Source organism: Lithobates pipiens, unplaced genomic scaffold (assembly GCF_037356315.1).
Source record: "Lithobates pipiens isolate NorthernLeopardFrog02 unplaced genomic scaffold, aLitPip1_a1.2 Scaffold_16, whole genome shotgun sequence".
Lineage (NCBI taxonomy): Eukaryota > Metazoa > Chordata > Amphibia > Anura > Ranidae > Lithobates > Lithobates pipiens.
Window position 1 is genome coordinate 105,717,076 of NW_027507748.1, and position 15,066 is coordinate 105,732,141.

At 45.7% G+C, this 15,066-nt stretch overlaps 1 protein-coding gene across 3 annotated transcripts in view; it reads left to right on the top strand.

The window, feature by feature from the left end:
- The window catches only part of TMEM45A (transmembrane protein 45A), a 60,660-nt gene that overhangs the window by 1,327 nt on the left and 44,267 nt on the right, over positions 1–15,066 (top strand). Inside the window, exon 1 of one of the 3 annotated variants that reach the window (XM_077480208.1) lies at positions 1,026–1,045. The exons of 1 other annotated variant lie outside the window; for it this stretch is intronic. The gene's annotated coding sequence lies outside the window, so the exon portion shown is untranslated. Of the gene's footprint in view, positions 1–1,025; positions 1,046–2,950; positions 3,087–15,066 lie in introns of those variants that run through there. One more of the 3 variants, XM_077480207.1, reaches the window with a different exon arrangement.

Genomic DNA, 15,066 nt, shown 5'->3' on the forward strand with positions numbered 1-15,066 from the left:
TTTGTTTTAGAAAATTTTAGATCCAGATCTCAAACTTTATGTGTCGGAAATTCAGACGGAAAAAGTCAGATGGAGCCCACACATGATCAGACTTTCTGACAACACAGTCCGATCGCACATTTTCCTTCGGAAAGTTCGACCATGTATACGGGGCATTAGAATTGCACTTGCTTTTGCTCTCCTGTGACTATGGTGGGCTAAAGCCCAGTGTCAGTGGACGTCACAGAGCGGCTCTGGAAGGATCCCAACCATATTGTCGGGATCCACCCAAATGCCTGATTGGCGGTCTCTCAGCGTGGCTCTGAAAGCTGGAGCCAGCTGCTTCCGCCCCCCTCGCCAGAGAATGCTGGAGGGGCAGAGAGGTGACTGACAGTCACTACTCTATGCTCTGGGAAGATCAAGAACTGAACAGAGTCCAATCACACTTGTGCGACTTAAAAGCGGCTTTGGTGTGGCTGCGGATGAGTGCGACTTTGTTACGACTTTATCTGATGGTTTTGTTTGTGCTCTACGAAGTCGTTAGACATGTGCAGAAAAGAAAAATTTGGTTTAATTTTTTTTTTTAATTTTCTAACAAATTCCACATTTTCAGAATGATTTGAAATTGCATCAGTTAAAAATTGATCGGCTCATTCAAATTCTGTGTGAAGAATAGCTGGCCGCTGCATCCTAAACAACTGATGACACATTAGGAAAGAATAGAGACTCAGATAATCTGCTCCACAGCCACTGCTGGTCTATGCAGTACCGCATGTGGCCAGAGGTGTGGGGGGTGCCAGAGACACTCGGGAACCGAGTGTTTCCGAGTATTTCTGAGCATCTCCAAGTGAGTATACATACTTTTTCGAAGCCGCTCTGATCTGGTCTCCAGCAGTGGAATCTCTGTAGAGGACACGACCAACAACGGCTGTGAAATGAATAGGAAGTAACGTCACCCATAGAGTTACTATGGGGCTTCTGCTGTCTGCTGTGTCCTCTGTACCCGCCCATACGGCGAAGCCGCAGAACACAGCTCAGTGTGGGATCGGGTCTGGCTGCAGAAAAGGTATGTACACGGATTTCTTCTATACAGGACTAGATAGGTTAGTGTTAGATCGTGGGTGTCTATAGATGGGAGAGTTTCGTTTTAGGGTGGAACTTCCACTTTAAACTACATTCTAGCAAACTTTGCAGGCTTGGCTCTACTTGAAAAACACTTTTATTTGTTTTCTTCCTTTTTTTAATCTGGTGATCTGGTCAGTAACTCTCTTAAGCCGGCCATAGATGGTTTGAATCCAGTTTAGCAGGGACCCTGCTGTACCATCTATTGGCAGGCTGATCATACCCAAGTCGATCCATCCAGCACGTTGAATTTTTATGTGCGATAAAATGTTCTCCCGACATGGACGACTCTTTTCGCCTTCTCCAACAAACACCCTCCCCCGCTGGGAGCACACAATAGCTTGGAGGTAGGGATTCTCCCATCAATACCGACTGTTGATGGGGTAATCAAACGATTTTTTTTCCTCCAAATCCGTGGTTGCAGGAAAGAAAATTGCACCATCTATGACCGGCTTAAGAGTGGTTCCTCTATCCACCCTTGGACAGCAGCGATCTCTGTAAAGGGTAGTATCAGCCTAGGTTTCCACTATTGTGGCTTGAAAGTCGTGTGTTTTTTGCCGCTATTTTGAGGCAATTTGAAGCAATGCCTGTGTATTCTTGAGGTCTATGGACGCATCAAAGTCAGACCAAAGTAGTACAGGGACTACTTTGAAGTCACTTGAAGTCGCACAGCAATGTATGGCTATCATTGGAAACCATGGAGTAAGATTTGTCATGTGACTTTGCAGTCCCAAGTCGCAGGACAAGTTGCACAAGTGGAAACAGAGCCTCAGATGGACTTTAGATTAGTGAGTATCAAATTAAAGCTGTTAAAGAGGAAGTAAACCCTGATTTTTATTTTTTTTTGCTTTTTGGATAAATGTTTTGCATAAATAATGTGTCTGTGCATCCGCTGCATCCAGGGAATTTCTAGTAATGAAAAAGGGTTCATGACAAAGCAGGCACCAGGCATTCTCTAGTAATGAAAGGGTTAATGACATGTAGGCACGAGAAATGCTCAAGTAATGAAAGTGTTAATGGCATGTAGGCACCAGGGATTCTTTAACGAAAGGGCTAATGACATGTAGGCACCAGAAATGCTATAATAATGAAAGGGTTAATGACATGTAGGCACCAAGGATTCTATAGCAATGAAAGTGTTAATGACATGTAGGCACCAAGGATTCTCTAGCAATGAAAGTGTTAATGACATGTAGGCACCAGAAATGCTATAATAATGAAAGGGTTAATGACATGTAGGCACCAGAAATGCTATAATAATGAAAGGGTTAATGACATGTAGGCACCAAGGATTCTCTAGCCATGAAAGTGTTAATGACATGTAGGTACCAAGGATTCTCTAGCAATGAAAGGGTTAATGACATGTAGGCACCAAGGATTCTCTAGCAATGAAAGTGTTAATGACATGTAGGCACCAAGGATTCTCTAGCAATGAAAGGGTTAATGACATGTAGGCACCAAGGATTCTCTAGCAATGAAAGGGTTAATGACATGTAGGCACCAGGGATTCTCTAGTAATGAGAGAGATAATTACATGTAGACACCAGGGATTCTCTAGTAATTAAAGGGTTACATGTAGGCACCAGGGATTGACTAGTTTAAAAAAAAAAAAGTTGCTGACATGCAGCCTCCTTAAATCCACAAGGTTTTGTTAAGGGTTACTTACATGTAGTCAGAGGGATTTACTAATAATGAAAGGGTTAACCATGTGCTGCCATCACACATTAATTAGCAATGAAAGGGTTAATCATAGGCTGTCACCTGGGATTTATTGAACACTTCATAGTTGTGATTTGGTGTACACAGGAAAGGGTTAAACACACAGACATGGGGACATGGATGTGGGAGGTCCGTGTTTTATAGAGATGTAGATCATACATTGTATCCATCAATCTCTCTGACCTATGGCCGGATCTGTGCGTGTGTTGGGTGACGTGTTCCACATCTGATCTCACTTCTCCACATTTCTATCAGAGACAAAGTTGGTGAGTAAATCCTGCAGAGATCAATGATTGTTTTCACACTTCCAATCCCCAGATCTTATTATCCTGTCATTGAAATGCTCCTTTTTAGTGACTCTTGGGACTCCTCTGTAGTGACATTCCTGATGTATGATAGGAGAGCTGTGCCTGTGTAGTGTACAGATGTGAATGATGGTGATCGGAGTCACGTACACAATGCCGGCTCCCTGTGTACAAAGCTCTCACACTCCTTAAACTTTCACCAACTTTCCTCCCTCCCCGGTGGAAGGCTCGGCGCACACTGCGCACATTGAAGGCGTCTCTAGTGACAGTCCGAGGCTGTTGGGATCATCAAGAGTCTTGGCTGGACCCAAGTGCTGGATCTCTAGCAGATTTGTACCGGGAGTATCATCGGTCAGATTATAGTCACATTGTTTTCTGCTATAATGGACAGTCTCATTTCTGTTTCAGCGGTAAATGCCGCAGCTGATCGATTTAATTGGACATTTTTAAAGTGGTATTACAACCAAAAATGTATTATTTTGCAGCTTACAAATCTTTTAAATGTGGCGGCTGTATTCATTTTTCTTTTTTTTTCCCTTTTTCCCCCTCTGTTTTCATCTGGTGATCTGGCCAGCGACACACCTCCTGTATTAATGAGGCACAACTCTGAATGACCGAGCACAGGAGGCACAGCAGACAGCGGCAATGTCAGTCTGGGGGAAGGATAGTGTTAAATGTATTAGTAAAATGAAAATTGAAGCCAAACCCCAGCTCTCACTTTATAATCAGTTACAACAAACTGTTTTTTGTTTTTTTCCTTTTGGGATGAAGGCTTTACATCAATAAATAACAGATTATCACTGTTACAACAAACCTTAAAGGGGTTGTAATGGTAAGAGTTTTTTCACCTTAATGCATTCTATGCATTAAGGTGAAAAAACATCCGATAATGCCGCCCCCCCCATCCCCCCGTTTTACTCACCTGACCCCTCGAAAGTCCCGTGCTCGCCCGACATCCTCTTCGCCGCTCAAACTGGCCATTGATTCACTAGAGTGGATGGATTGAAAGCAGCACAGCCATTGGCCCGGGGCCGAGTGATACAGTGAACGGCTACGGCCGCCGGCTGTATCACGGGAGCATGCCCGCAAGCACTCCTCACCATGCGAGGTAGCTCGCATGAAGTTGTGGAGTCCTTGCGGGGAGGAGCCAAGACAGCTGCCGAGGGACCCCAGAAGAGCAGTTTCGGGGCCGCTGTGCAAAACGAGCTGCACAGTGGAGGTAAGTATAACATGTTTGTTATTTAAAAAAAAAAAAATAATAATTTGCCTTTAGTGATCCTTTAAAGGAGTTGTAAAGGCAGAAGTTTTTTTTTTTTTTTTTTTTTATCCTAATGCATTAAGATGAAAAAACCTTCTGTGTGTGGCAGCCCTCCTAACAATTACCTGATGTCCACGAATGTCTCAGCTGTCCAAGATTCTCCTTTTCTGATTGGCTAAGACACAGCAGCAGTGCCATTGGCTACCACTACTGTCAATCAAAGTCAGCTAGCCAATCAGGGTAGAGAGGGTGGGGCTGGGTCGGCGCTCCCTGTCTGAATGGACACAGGGAGCTGTAACTTGACTCGGGTGTCCCTATAGCAAGCTGCTTGCTGTGGAGGCACTGAACATGAGGGAGGGGTCAGAATCACAGAAGAGGGACTCGAGAAGAGGAGGATCGGGGGCTGCTCTGTGCAAATCCACTGCAACAGAGCAGATAAATATAACATGTTTATTTTTAAAGAAAAAAAAAAAACAAGATTTTACAATCCCTTTTTAAATATCACTCTTTTAAAAAAAAAAAATAACAAACATGCCATACTTGCCTGCTCTGTGCAAAACTGACCCTATTCTTTTGGGTTCCCTGCCGGCGCTCCTGGCTCCTCCCCCCTTGACGAGTGCCTCCAATAGCAAGCTGCTTGATGTGGGGGCACTGGTGTATGCTCTCTCCCGAGCCCGCTCTTCGATCATAAGACACATAGAGTCACAGCTTGAACCTGCCCTGCTCTCTCCTTGTTGGCTCACTGGCTGTGATTGACAGCAGCATTGTGTCAACCAATGAGGAGAGAGAGAGAGAGACCCGGAACAGCCGAGGCTCCTGTGCACATCACTGAATCGAGAGGGCGCTTAGGTGAATACTCAGAGGGGCTGAGAGGGGAGCAGCACAGAGTCTTTTTTTTTTTTTTTTTTCTTCATGCATAGGTAAAAAAAACCTTCAACCTGCTTTTGCAAATCAAAAGATTTGCTGGCTGGATCATCAGATGAAAATAGAAGAAAGCCTAAAATGAAATCAATGCAGTCATCATATTTAAGATATGTTAAGCTGCAATATAATAAAATGTTTGTTTTGGGGCTTAATACCATTTTTAGGGTTTATACACATGGGCACAAAAAAAACAAGTATTTTTTTTAATCAGTATCATCATCTGTTTTTTGAATGCAGGTGTGTTGTTTTCTATGGGCCCATGTGCACAGCTGCTTAAAGAGGAAGTAAACCTTGATGGGTTTTTCTTCCTCTTTTGCTCCCTGTATAGCCTGCAAATTAAAAGCATAATGGGCTAATATGCATCGCATACTAGCCCATTATGTGACACTTACCTGCAAAAGAATCCAGCGATGTCCCCAGTGTAGGCAGCGTCCATCTTTAAGCCCCTCTTCCTTCCAGGCCGTGGACTCTGGCTCTGTGATTCGTCGGAGCCGCGTGACGTCACTCCCACACATGCGCACAGTAACGGCACGCGCTAGGGAAGAAACGGCACAGAGTTTAGTTTCTTCCCCGCACATGCGCTGTTCTCTTTATTGGCGGACTACAACTGAATCATCTGCTAAGCGGCGCACATTTAGGAGATATTTCCACTACCTATAGGTAAGCCTAGAATAAGGCTTACCTATAGATAGAAGTCCCAAAAAAGGGTTTACAACCACTTTAAAGATCAGTGAATATGTGCTGTTATCTGCACATGATATCTACAATAGATTGTTGGTGGAGCAGGGTACGGAGGATTGTTGGTGGAGAAGGGGACGGAGGATTGTTGGTCTAGCAGGGTACAGTGGATTGTTGGAGCATGGTAGTGAGGGTACAGTGGATTTTTGGAGCAGGGTAGTGAGGGTACAGTGGATTGTTGGTGGCGCAGGGGACAGTGGATTGTTGGAGCAGGGTAGTGAGGGTACAGTGGATTGTTGGTGGCGCAGGGGACAGTGGATTGTTGGAGCAGGGTAGTGAGGGTACAGTGGATTGTTGTTGTAGCAGGGGACAGTAGATTGTTGGTGCAGCAGGGGACAGTGGATTGTTGGAGCAGGGTAGTGAGGGTACAGTGGATTGTTGGTGGCGCAGGGGACAGTGGATTGTTGGTGGAGCAGGGGACAGAGGACACTGCTTTGGGGGCACAGGAAACTGCTATGGTGGGAGAGGGCAGAGGACATTATGGGAGTCATGTGAAGGGGAACAGAGGACACTGCTATGGAGGTAAGGAGGACACTGCAATTGGGGGGGGGGGGTCCTATTGGGCACCCCATCACCTCTGGGGACAGGAACCCCATCTAAAGACCATGCTGCCTGGCAGGGCTGGCGTCAGTCACCCTTGGGTTCCAGGATGGAGGGGCAGTAAAATCCAAATCCCCAGCTTCATGCTCCCTCACGGTGAATTGAAGCACCTTAAAGTGAGGTTAACCTGTACTGTTATTATTACTATGTTAGAATTATCTTCATTTATTAACAGATGAATGCGGCCCTCCATGCAATCACATATGTTGAATCTGGCCCTTAGACGGCTTTCACACCGAGCCGTGGGGGGGGGGGTTGAGTCAGCGGTAAAGTGGCGCTATTTTTAGCACTGTTTTAGCACCACTATTCGGCTGCTAGTAGGGCGGTTTTAACCCCCCACTAGCGGCCCGTAAAGGGGTTAGATGGCAGTATCGCAGCGCTGCCCCATTGATTCCAATGGGGAGGAGCTGTGGATGAGCGGCATCTTTCAATAAAATGCAATCTTACCAGTACCCAGGAAATGCAGCCTGATCACACAGCTTCTGGGACTGGGCTGCTGGGGTCTGTTTGCTGGGGCTGGGCTGCTGGAGCCTGGGGTCTGGTGGTGGCTGGGCTGCTGGAGCGAAGGGGGGGGGGGGGTTTGGTGAAATATCAGGGGTCTAAACAGACCCCTGATGTCTCACATTTGAGACAGAGAAAGGGACTGAGAACATCGATTCCTGAATCCCTTTCTCTGCAGCCTCAGCTGCACTGGACAGTGAATGAACAGAAAGCACTATGCACAGAGGGGCTCATTCACAAACTGATGCAAAGCAAACAGTTTTACCAGCCCCTTTATCCACTCCACCAGCTCACCATCTTGAAAATATTTTTCTGAGCCCCCCCGGAGGGAGAGTAAACTGGCAGGGGTGGGAGGGGGGAGGGGAATAGGCAGGCAGCAGGGAGAATCAGTGGGGAGAGGGGAGTATATTATATGAACCAACCCCCTCCATGGCTCTCTCTACAGCAGCTGAAAGTTGGTGAGAGGGAGAGGAGTAGAAGCCGCAATAGTTATGTAATGACTTGAATGTTGTTGAATCCAGGAGTACTGTGAGCTCAGGATGGGTTATTTTACCAGAGGGTGTGTCCATGACAGCCTGAACCTACAGGAAGTGGGTAGAATAATGCTGGCGCAACACACTCCAGGAAACAAGTGGCACTGGATCTCAAAGTGGTAACTTTGTGGGTGCAGTGTTTGGGATAAAGGAGGTATTGCAGCCTGAGCTGCTTTTATTAATTAAAAAAATACAGTGTATATGTGTGTGTATGTGTGTATATATATATATATATATATATATATATATATATATATATATATATATATATATATATATATATATATATATATATATAATATTCAGTATCTCACAAAAGTGAGTACACCCCTCACATTTTTGTAAATATTTTATTATATCTTTTCATGTGACAACACTGAAGAAATTACACTTTGCTAAAATGTAGAATGTACAGCTTGTATAACAGTGTAAATTTTCTGTCCCCTCAAAATAAATCAACACGCAGCCATTAATATCTAAACCGCTGGCAACAAAAGTGAGTACACCCCTAAGTGAAAATGTCCAAATTGGGCCCAAAGTGTCAATATTTTGTGTGACCACCATTAGTTTCCAGCACTGCCTTAACCTCTGTCCCCCCTCCAGTTCAAGAGAGTGACAGTGTACAGTCGCTCGCGGGATGGATCATCCCAAAGTTGATCGCAGAGCTGAGGCATAGAGGGGTGCCCTTTCCCTCTACAGCTAGGAGCTCTTCAAGCTTCTATTACCTCCACCAGTCGCAGAAGGACCCAGCACTCAACAGGCATCTCTTGATTCCATTTCATCGGCAATATCTCAGCTGCACACCTTAGTGTCATCTTTGGCCACTTCAGTTTCAGAGGTTCAGACCAGAGTGGCACTCCTGGAGACCCGCCCGGCCGTTGCTGTCCCCGACCCTACCATAGTCCAGGCTGTAACAACCCCTTCTACAGGTACCACAGGGTGGAGTCCCGTTGTGTACCCATCCCATTTGTAGGGCTGAAACAACTAATCGATGAATCGACAACTAATTGATTATGAAATTAATCGATTACTATTTTCATAATCGATTAATCGGCCAGTAACATAATGGGGTTAAAAAAAAAAATTAGCCCTTTATAGTACAAAAAGAGCAAATAATCTCTACTGTAAATATTACGTTCACAGTTCTACAGTAAAAAAAATGAACCCCTCACAGTAGTGATTATCTGCTTTTTTCTACTATAAAGGGCTAATTTTCGTTTTTTTTTTAACCCCATTATGTTACTAAACATCTTAAACCTGGTTCACATCTATGTGTTTATTGGTGCTTTTTGCAGAAATGCACTACAGTTCATTTACATGGTTTCCTATGGGACACGTTCACATCTGAAAGGGCCAGGGACTTTTAACGCAAAATGGTGCTTTATTGGTTCAATATACTTCAATGGAGAAGCTGCAGAAAAGCATGTAATGCATTTTTGCAGCAATTTGTGTTTTTTAACCACTACAATACAGGGCACTTTCGCCCCCTTCCTTCCCAGCCCAATTTTCAGCTTTCATCGCTCTCGCACTTTCAATGGTCATGCTACACTGTACCCAAATGAAATTTTTATCATTTTGTTCACACAAATAGAGCTTTATTTTGGTGGTATTTATTTACGACTCAGTTTTTTATTTTTTGCGATATACCGTATATACTCGAGTATAAGCCGAGATTTTCAGCCTCTTTTTTGAGGCTGAAAGTGCCCCCCTCGGCTTATACTCGAGTCATCGCTGTCTGCCCGCTCGATCAGCGTGTCGAGCAGACAGACAGCGGCCATTCTATTCAAAAGCCGCGCCTCCGGCTCCGCCTTCGCCTGTGATAGGCGGAACACTGAATTTCCCAGCAGCCTGTGTTCCGCCTATCACGGACATCGTATCATCCTCGTACTACGGACGAGGATGATACGACGTCTGTGATAGGCGGAACACAGGCTGCTGGGAAATTCAGTGTTCCGCCTATCACAGGCGAAGGCGGCGGCGCAGCTTTTGAACTTTACAATGGCCGCCGACGAAGAGGGCACGGGACGGAGGCAAGGCAAGGCACGGCACGGCACGGCACGGGACGGGGGCAAGGCAAGGCACGACACGGGACGAATGCAAGGAGGCAAGGCACGGCACGGGACGGAGGCAAGGAGGCAAGGCACGGGACGGAGGCTCGGGACAAAGGTAGGCTGGACACACACACACACACACACACACACACACACACACACACACACACATGGATGGAGACACACACAGGGATGGATGGATGGATGGATGGAGACACACACACACAGGGATGGATGGATGGATGGATGGAGACACACACACACAGGGATGGATGGATGGATGGATGGAGACACACACACACAGGGATGGATGGATGGATGGATGGAGACACACACACACAGGGATGGATGGATGGATGGACACACACACACACAGGGATGGATGGACGGACACACAGGGATGGACGGACACACAGGGATGGACGGACACACAGGGATGGACGGACACACAGGGATGGACGAACACACACACAGGGATGGACAGGCATGTCTCACCCTCGGCTTATACACGAGTCAATAAGTTTGCCAGTTTTTTTGGGGGTAAATTGGGGGCCTCGGCTTATATTCGGGTCGGCCTATACTCGAGTATATACGGTAAGCGCAAAAAAAAGCGGATATTTGGAAAAAAAAACAATATTTTCTTTTTTCTATTTTAAAAGAAATCCAATAAAATCTAATTTTGTCATAAATTTAACCTAAAATGTATTCTGCTACATGTTTTTGGTAAAAAAAATTCCGTTAAGTGTATAATAATTGGTTTGTGTGATCACGGACATATGTACGCAAATGATCATGTACATATGTGTGCAGATAATCATTGGAACATGTGATTTTAGTGGGACATATGTGGGGGATGTGTTTTTTTTTATTTGGGGACATGTCTATTTATTTGGGGACATGTATGTTTTGGGGACATGTGTGGTGATGTGTGTTTACACTAGACTGGTGTAAAAACAGCTCATACTCACTGATCACCAGCCGGCTGCAGCGATCTGCTCTCCTCAGCGATGACTTCTGTGTGAGGAGAGGAGGAGCCGATTGCCTAGCAACCGGCTGTTTGTTTACATCACATGACACGGCCGTAATGTGATCAGGAGGGCCAATCACAGAGCCCTCCTGTCGATCCGAGATGCGCCGTGTCCGGGTGACACGAGCACATCGGGGTTGCAGGGTCACGCGCGTGCGCGATCCCCCTCCTTCTGAAGGACGTTCAGGAACGTCCTATCAGAAGTAGAGCTCCCACCCGGGCCGTATATGTATTTTGGCCAGGTGGGAAGTGGTTAATCTGCCCAAAGAAAATGCAAAAATGCAAATTGCAGTAAAATCATGTGTGCAAAAATCAAAACGCACTGCAGAAACAGATCAAAAGAAAACTGCATAGGTGTGTACTGAGCCGATCAATTTTCAGATGAGAATATTCAGACGAAAAATCTTTGTACATTCGCTGAATGAAAGAATTTTGTTAGAAATTTTCGAAAACCACATGCACTGTCTGAAAATTACTTTGATTAAGATGTTTTCTATTTCCAAATTTTTCTGTCGATGTGGTTAAAAATTGTCAATTTAACCCACTTTTTTTTTTTTTTTTTAAGGTTATTAACCGATTAATTGATCGAAACAATAATCGGCCAACTAATCGATTATAAAAATAATTGTTTGTTAGTTGCAGCCCTGCCCATTTGGTTCCGGCCACATTAGGAAGGACATCCTGGATGGCAGGGACATCAACCTTGCCTCCCTGCTCATTTCCGTGCACGATTTGGCAGAGAATAAAGCCTACACTTGGGACGTATCAGTAGTCCTCAAGGCCAAGGACCCCAGGCTCAATCGGAAGTTATCAGTACCAGAGTTCACACTGGCCTTAGGCATGATGAGGGATGTTATATGTTTAGTCTCTCCCAGAAGAAGGGAAGAGCTGGATCTATACCACCATACTGTGGTAGACTTGGGCTACAAGTATGGAGTAGAGGCCGACCGATATGGGTTTTTCTCTGGCCGATGCCGATATTTAGAAATTGTGGCGGCCGATGTCCGATATATAATGCTGACTAATTTATTTATTTTCCCCCCTCATCTCATAAAATCTAACAGACACCACACTTTCCCACTGGGGCATTTTTCAGGTGCTTTTGGGCTAAAAATAGCACCTGTAAAGTGCCTGCAAAACGGCTCCCCTGCAATCTGTGTGAAAGCCAGAGTGCTGTCACACTGAGGCGATGCGCTGGCAGGACGTTAAAAAAAAGTCCTGCAAGCAGAACATTTGAAGTGGTGTACACCGCTCCTCCACCACTCCTGCCCATTGAAATGAATGGGCACCACTGCCGAAGCGCATGCAATGCGATTTAGCAGCGGCACTTCACGGGCGCATTTAACCTCTTCCTCGGCCGCTAGCTGGGTTATAACCCCCCCGCTAGAAGCTGAATAGCGCTGCTAAAATTACGGTAAAGTGCTGCTAAAACTAGCAGAGTTTTACTGTCAACGCCTGCTCGCTCCAGTGTGAAAGCAGCCTTAAGTAATAAGTGATACAGAAAATTTCTTACATTTAAACATTAAACAAAACAAACCTCCAATCAGTTCACTTGTATGTATAATTTAGATAAAAAAAAAAAAAAAAAAAACTATATATTAAATACACAAAAAACAGGTAATCAAAACTTTTGGATGAAAAAATAGGCTAACTTTACTTTTTTATTTTTTAAATCATTAGTGTCTTTTTTCCCCCAAAAATTGCGTTTGAAAGACCCCTGCGCAAATGCTGTGTGACATAAAATATTGCAACAACCGCCATTTTATTCCCTAGGGTCACTGCTAAAAATATATATATAATTTTTGGGGGTTCTAAGTGATTTTCTAGCAGAACATACAGGATTTTTACTTGTAAGCAACAAGTGTCAGAAAAGATTTAGTCTTTAAATGGTTAAACTGAGAACGCTACACACAGAGTTGAATTCATTCAGAAGTGTATCTCTCTTTAGGCCGCGTACACACGGGTGGATTTTCTGCCCAACTTTGTCCGCTGAACCGTGTTTCAGCGGACAATCCGCTCGTGTGTGGGCTTCGCTGACTTTTTCAGCGGACAGTCTGACGGACTAAGTCTTTCGGAATTTCCGTAATTTTGTCCGCCCAAACTTGGTTTCAGCGGACAGTCCGCTCGTGTGTAGGCAAGTTGGACGGACTAAGTATGGCGCATGCTCAGAAAGGATTTACACGGCCGAAGGTTGCATTGCAGTGTATTGGACGTCGTATTTCTAGTCCCGTCGTACGTGCTGTACACGTCATCACGCAAGCTTTCAGCGGACTGTCTGTTCATCGTGTGTGGTCAAGTCCGTTCATTCAAAAGTTGAACGGACTGTCTGTCGGATTGTCTGACGAACTTAGTTGGGCAGACAATCCGCCCGTGTGTACGCGGCCTTACTCTTTTCTTGGCAGACTGCCCAGAGAGGAAACAAGTCGCTTCTATGAAGACTCAGGCAAGTTGCATTGACTTCTATTACAGAAGTCATTTGCAAGTCATGCTGTAGTTATAATCAGCCTTTTTGTCCGCACAATCGGCCAATGCCAATTAATTAAAAAACTGCAAATATATCGGTCAACCTCTAGTATGGAGTGTTTGGTTTTTACGACTACCACCGCTCCTTCTCCGCCAAAGCAGCAGCCAGGTTCTTACAGTTTCAGATCACCACAAATTGGTATCTGATGCCCCAGATGGACAAACTCGGACGCCCATTCCGGACCGTGGGAGGAGCAGCCATCTGCAATCATTTCAATTATGGTTCCTGTAACTTTAGCCAGTGTCCCTGCTCCACATCTGCACCTTATGCCAGAGGTAACATCCTAGAATCCTGTGCGAAGTCAAGCAGCTAAAAAAGGCATGACTAAGCTGAGTCAATGTCGCATGGCTCGGCTTCTACCTTTCCACACCCCCCACCGTCCCTGGCCACCTACCTTATCCAAGGTTTCACAGAAGGGTTCCACACTGGCATCATTTCTCTGCCCCACATTACCCATGAGTGCAGGAATCTTCGTTCAGCGGCCACCGATGAGCAGGCCATAGACCAGCTCCTACAGCCCGAACTAGACACGGGGCTTTATGATAGGCCCTTTCACTCAACCCCCGTTCAATACCTGGAGAGTCAGCCCTATTGGACTTGTCAAGGGCAAGTTCTCCAATAAATTACGTCTGGTGTACGATTTGTCTGCGCCTCGTTCTTCCCCCATCCTCAGTCTTAATTCCCTCATCCCCTCCAAAGAATTCTCCCTCAAATATGCCTCTGTGGATATGGCAATCCAAGCGATACAGCACGCACAGGTACCTGGTTCTCCAAAGCCGATATCTCGGATGCCTTTAAACTCCTACCCATCCACCTGTCCCTTTGGTGCTGGCATGGTATCAAATGGAAGGAGGCATATTATTTCGCCACCAAGTTGACCTTTGGGTCAAAGAGTAGCCCCTGGCTATTTGATACATTTGCGCAGTCTCTGACCTGGATTCTGTTGCACAAAGCCCAGTGTCAGGAGGTCATCCATTATCTGGACAACTTTTTACTAATAGAACCGCCTGGCTCGTCCCCAGGCGACCTCGAAAGACCTTAACGTTCCTATCGCTGAACACAAAGTCGACGGTCCAGCACATACCATCACATTCCTTGGAATCAACCTGCATTAGGGTGGTCCTCCGAGACTTTACCCACACCAGAGGGTGCACCAAGAAGCAACTGCAATCCCTCCTGGGATGCTTAACTTTGCCATGCGCATCATCCCACAGGGCCGCTCCTTCCTGTCCCGCCTACTGGTGTTCCTTTCCCATACACAGGATCCCGACCAGATCTTCAGTCTGGACACCACAACAGTAGCGGACCTCTCCATGTGGGAGGAGTTCCTTTCCAACTGGAATGGCATATCCTTATTTATTCCCACTGTATTTTCCCTGTTGCCCCAGGTAGTGACAGATGCTGCGGCATCTACAGGTTTCACTGCAATTTTTTGCAGGACCCTGGCCGTCACAGATGCTAGCAATACCCGGCTTCCAGAACATCTTCCCTCTGAGTTTCATCCCATATTGGCAGCCGCACAGCTTTGGGGTCATTGCTGGACCGGGCAAATTGTGGCCTTCACCACTGACAACCAAACCACAGTAGAGATCATTAATAATGGCAGGTCCAAATCCCTTGCAGTCATGTCCTTCCTGCGTAGGCTGGTACAACTATCTTTACAATTTCAGTTTAACATTTTATTGTTCATTTGTTCCGGGCAAGCGCAACCTCGCAGAAGATGCGCTCTCCCATTTTAATTACACCTCCTTTTTTGAACAGGTGCCCGGAGCCAACCAAGTATCA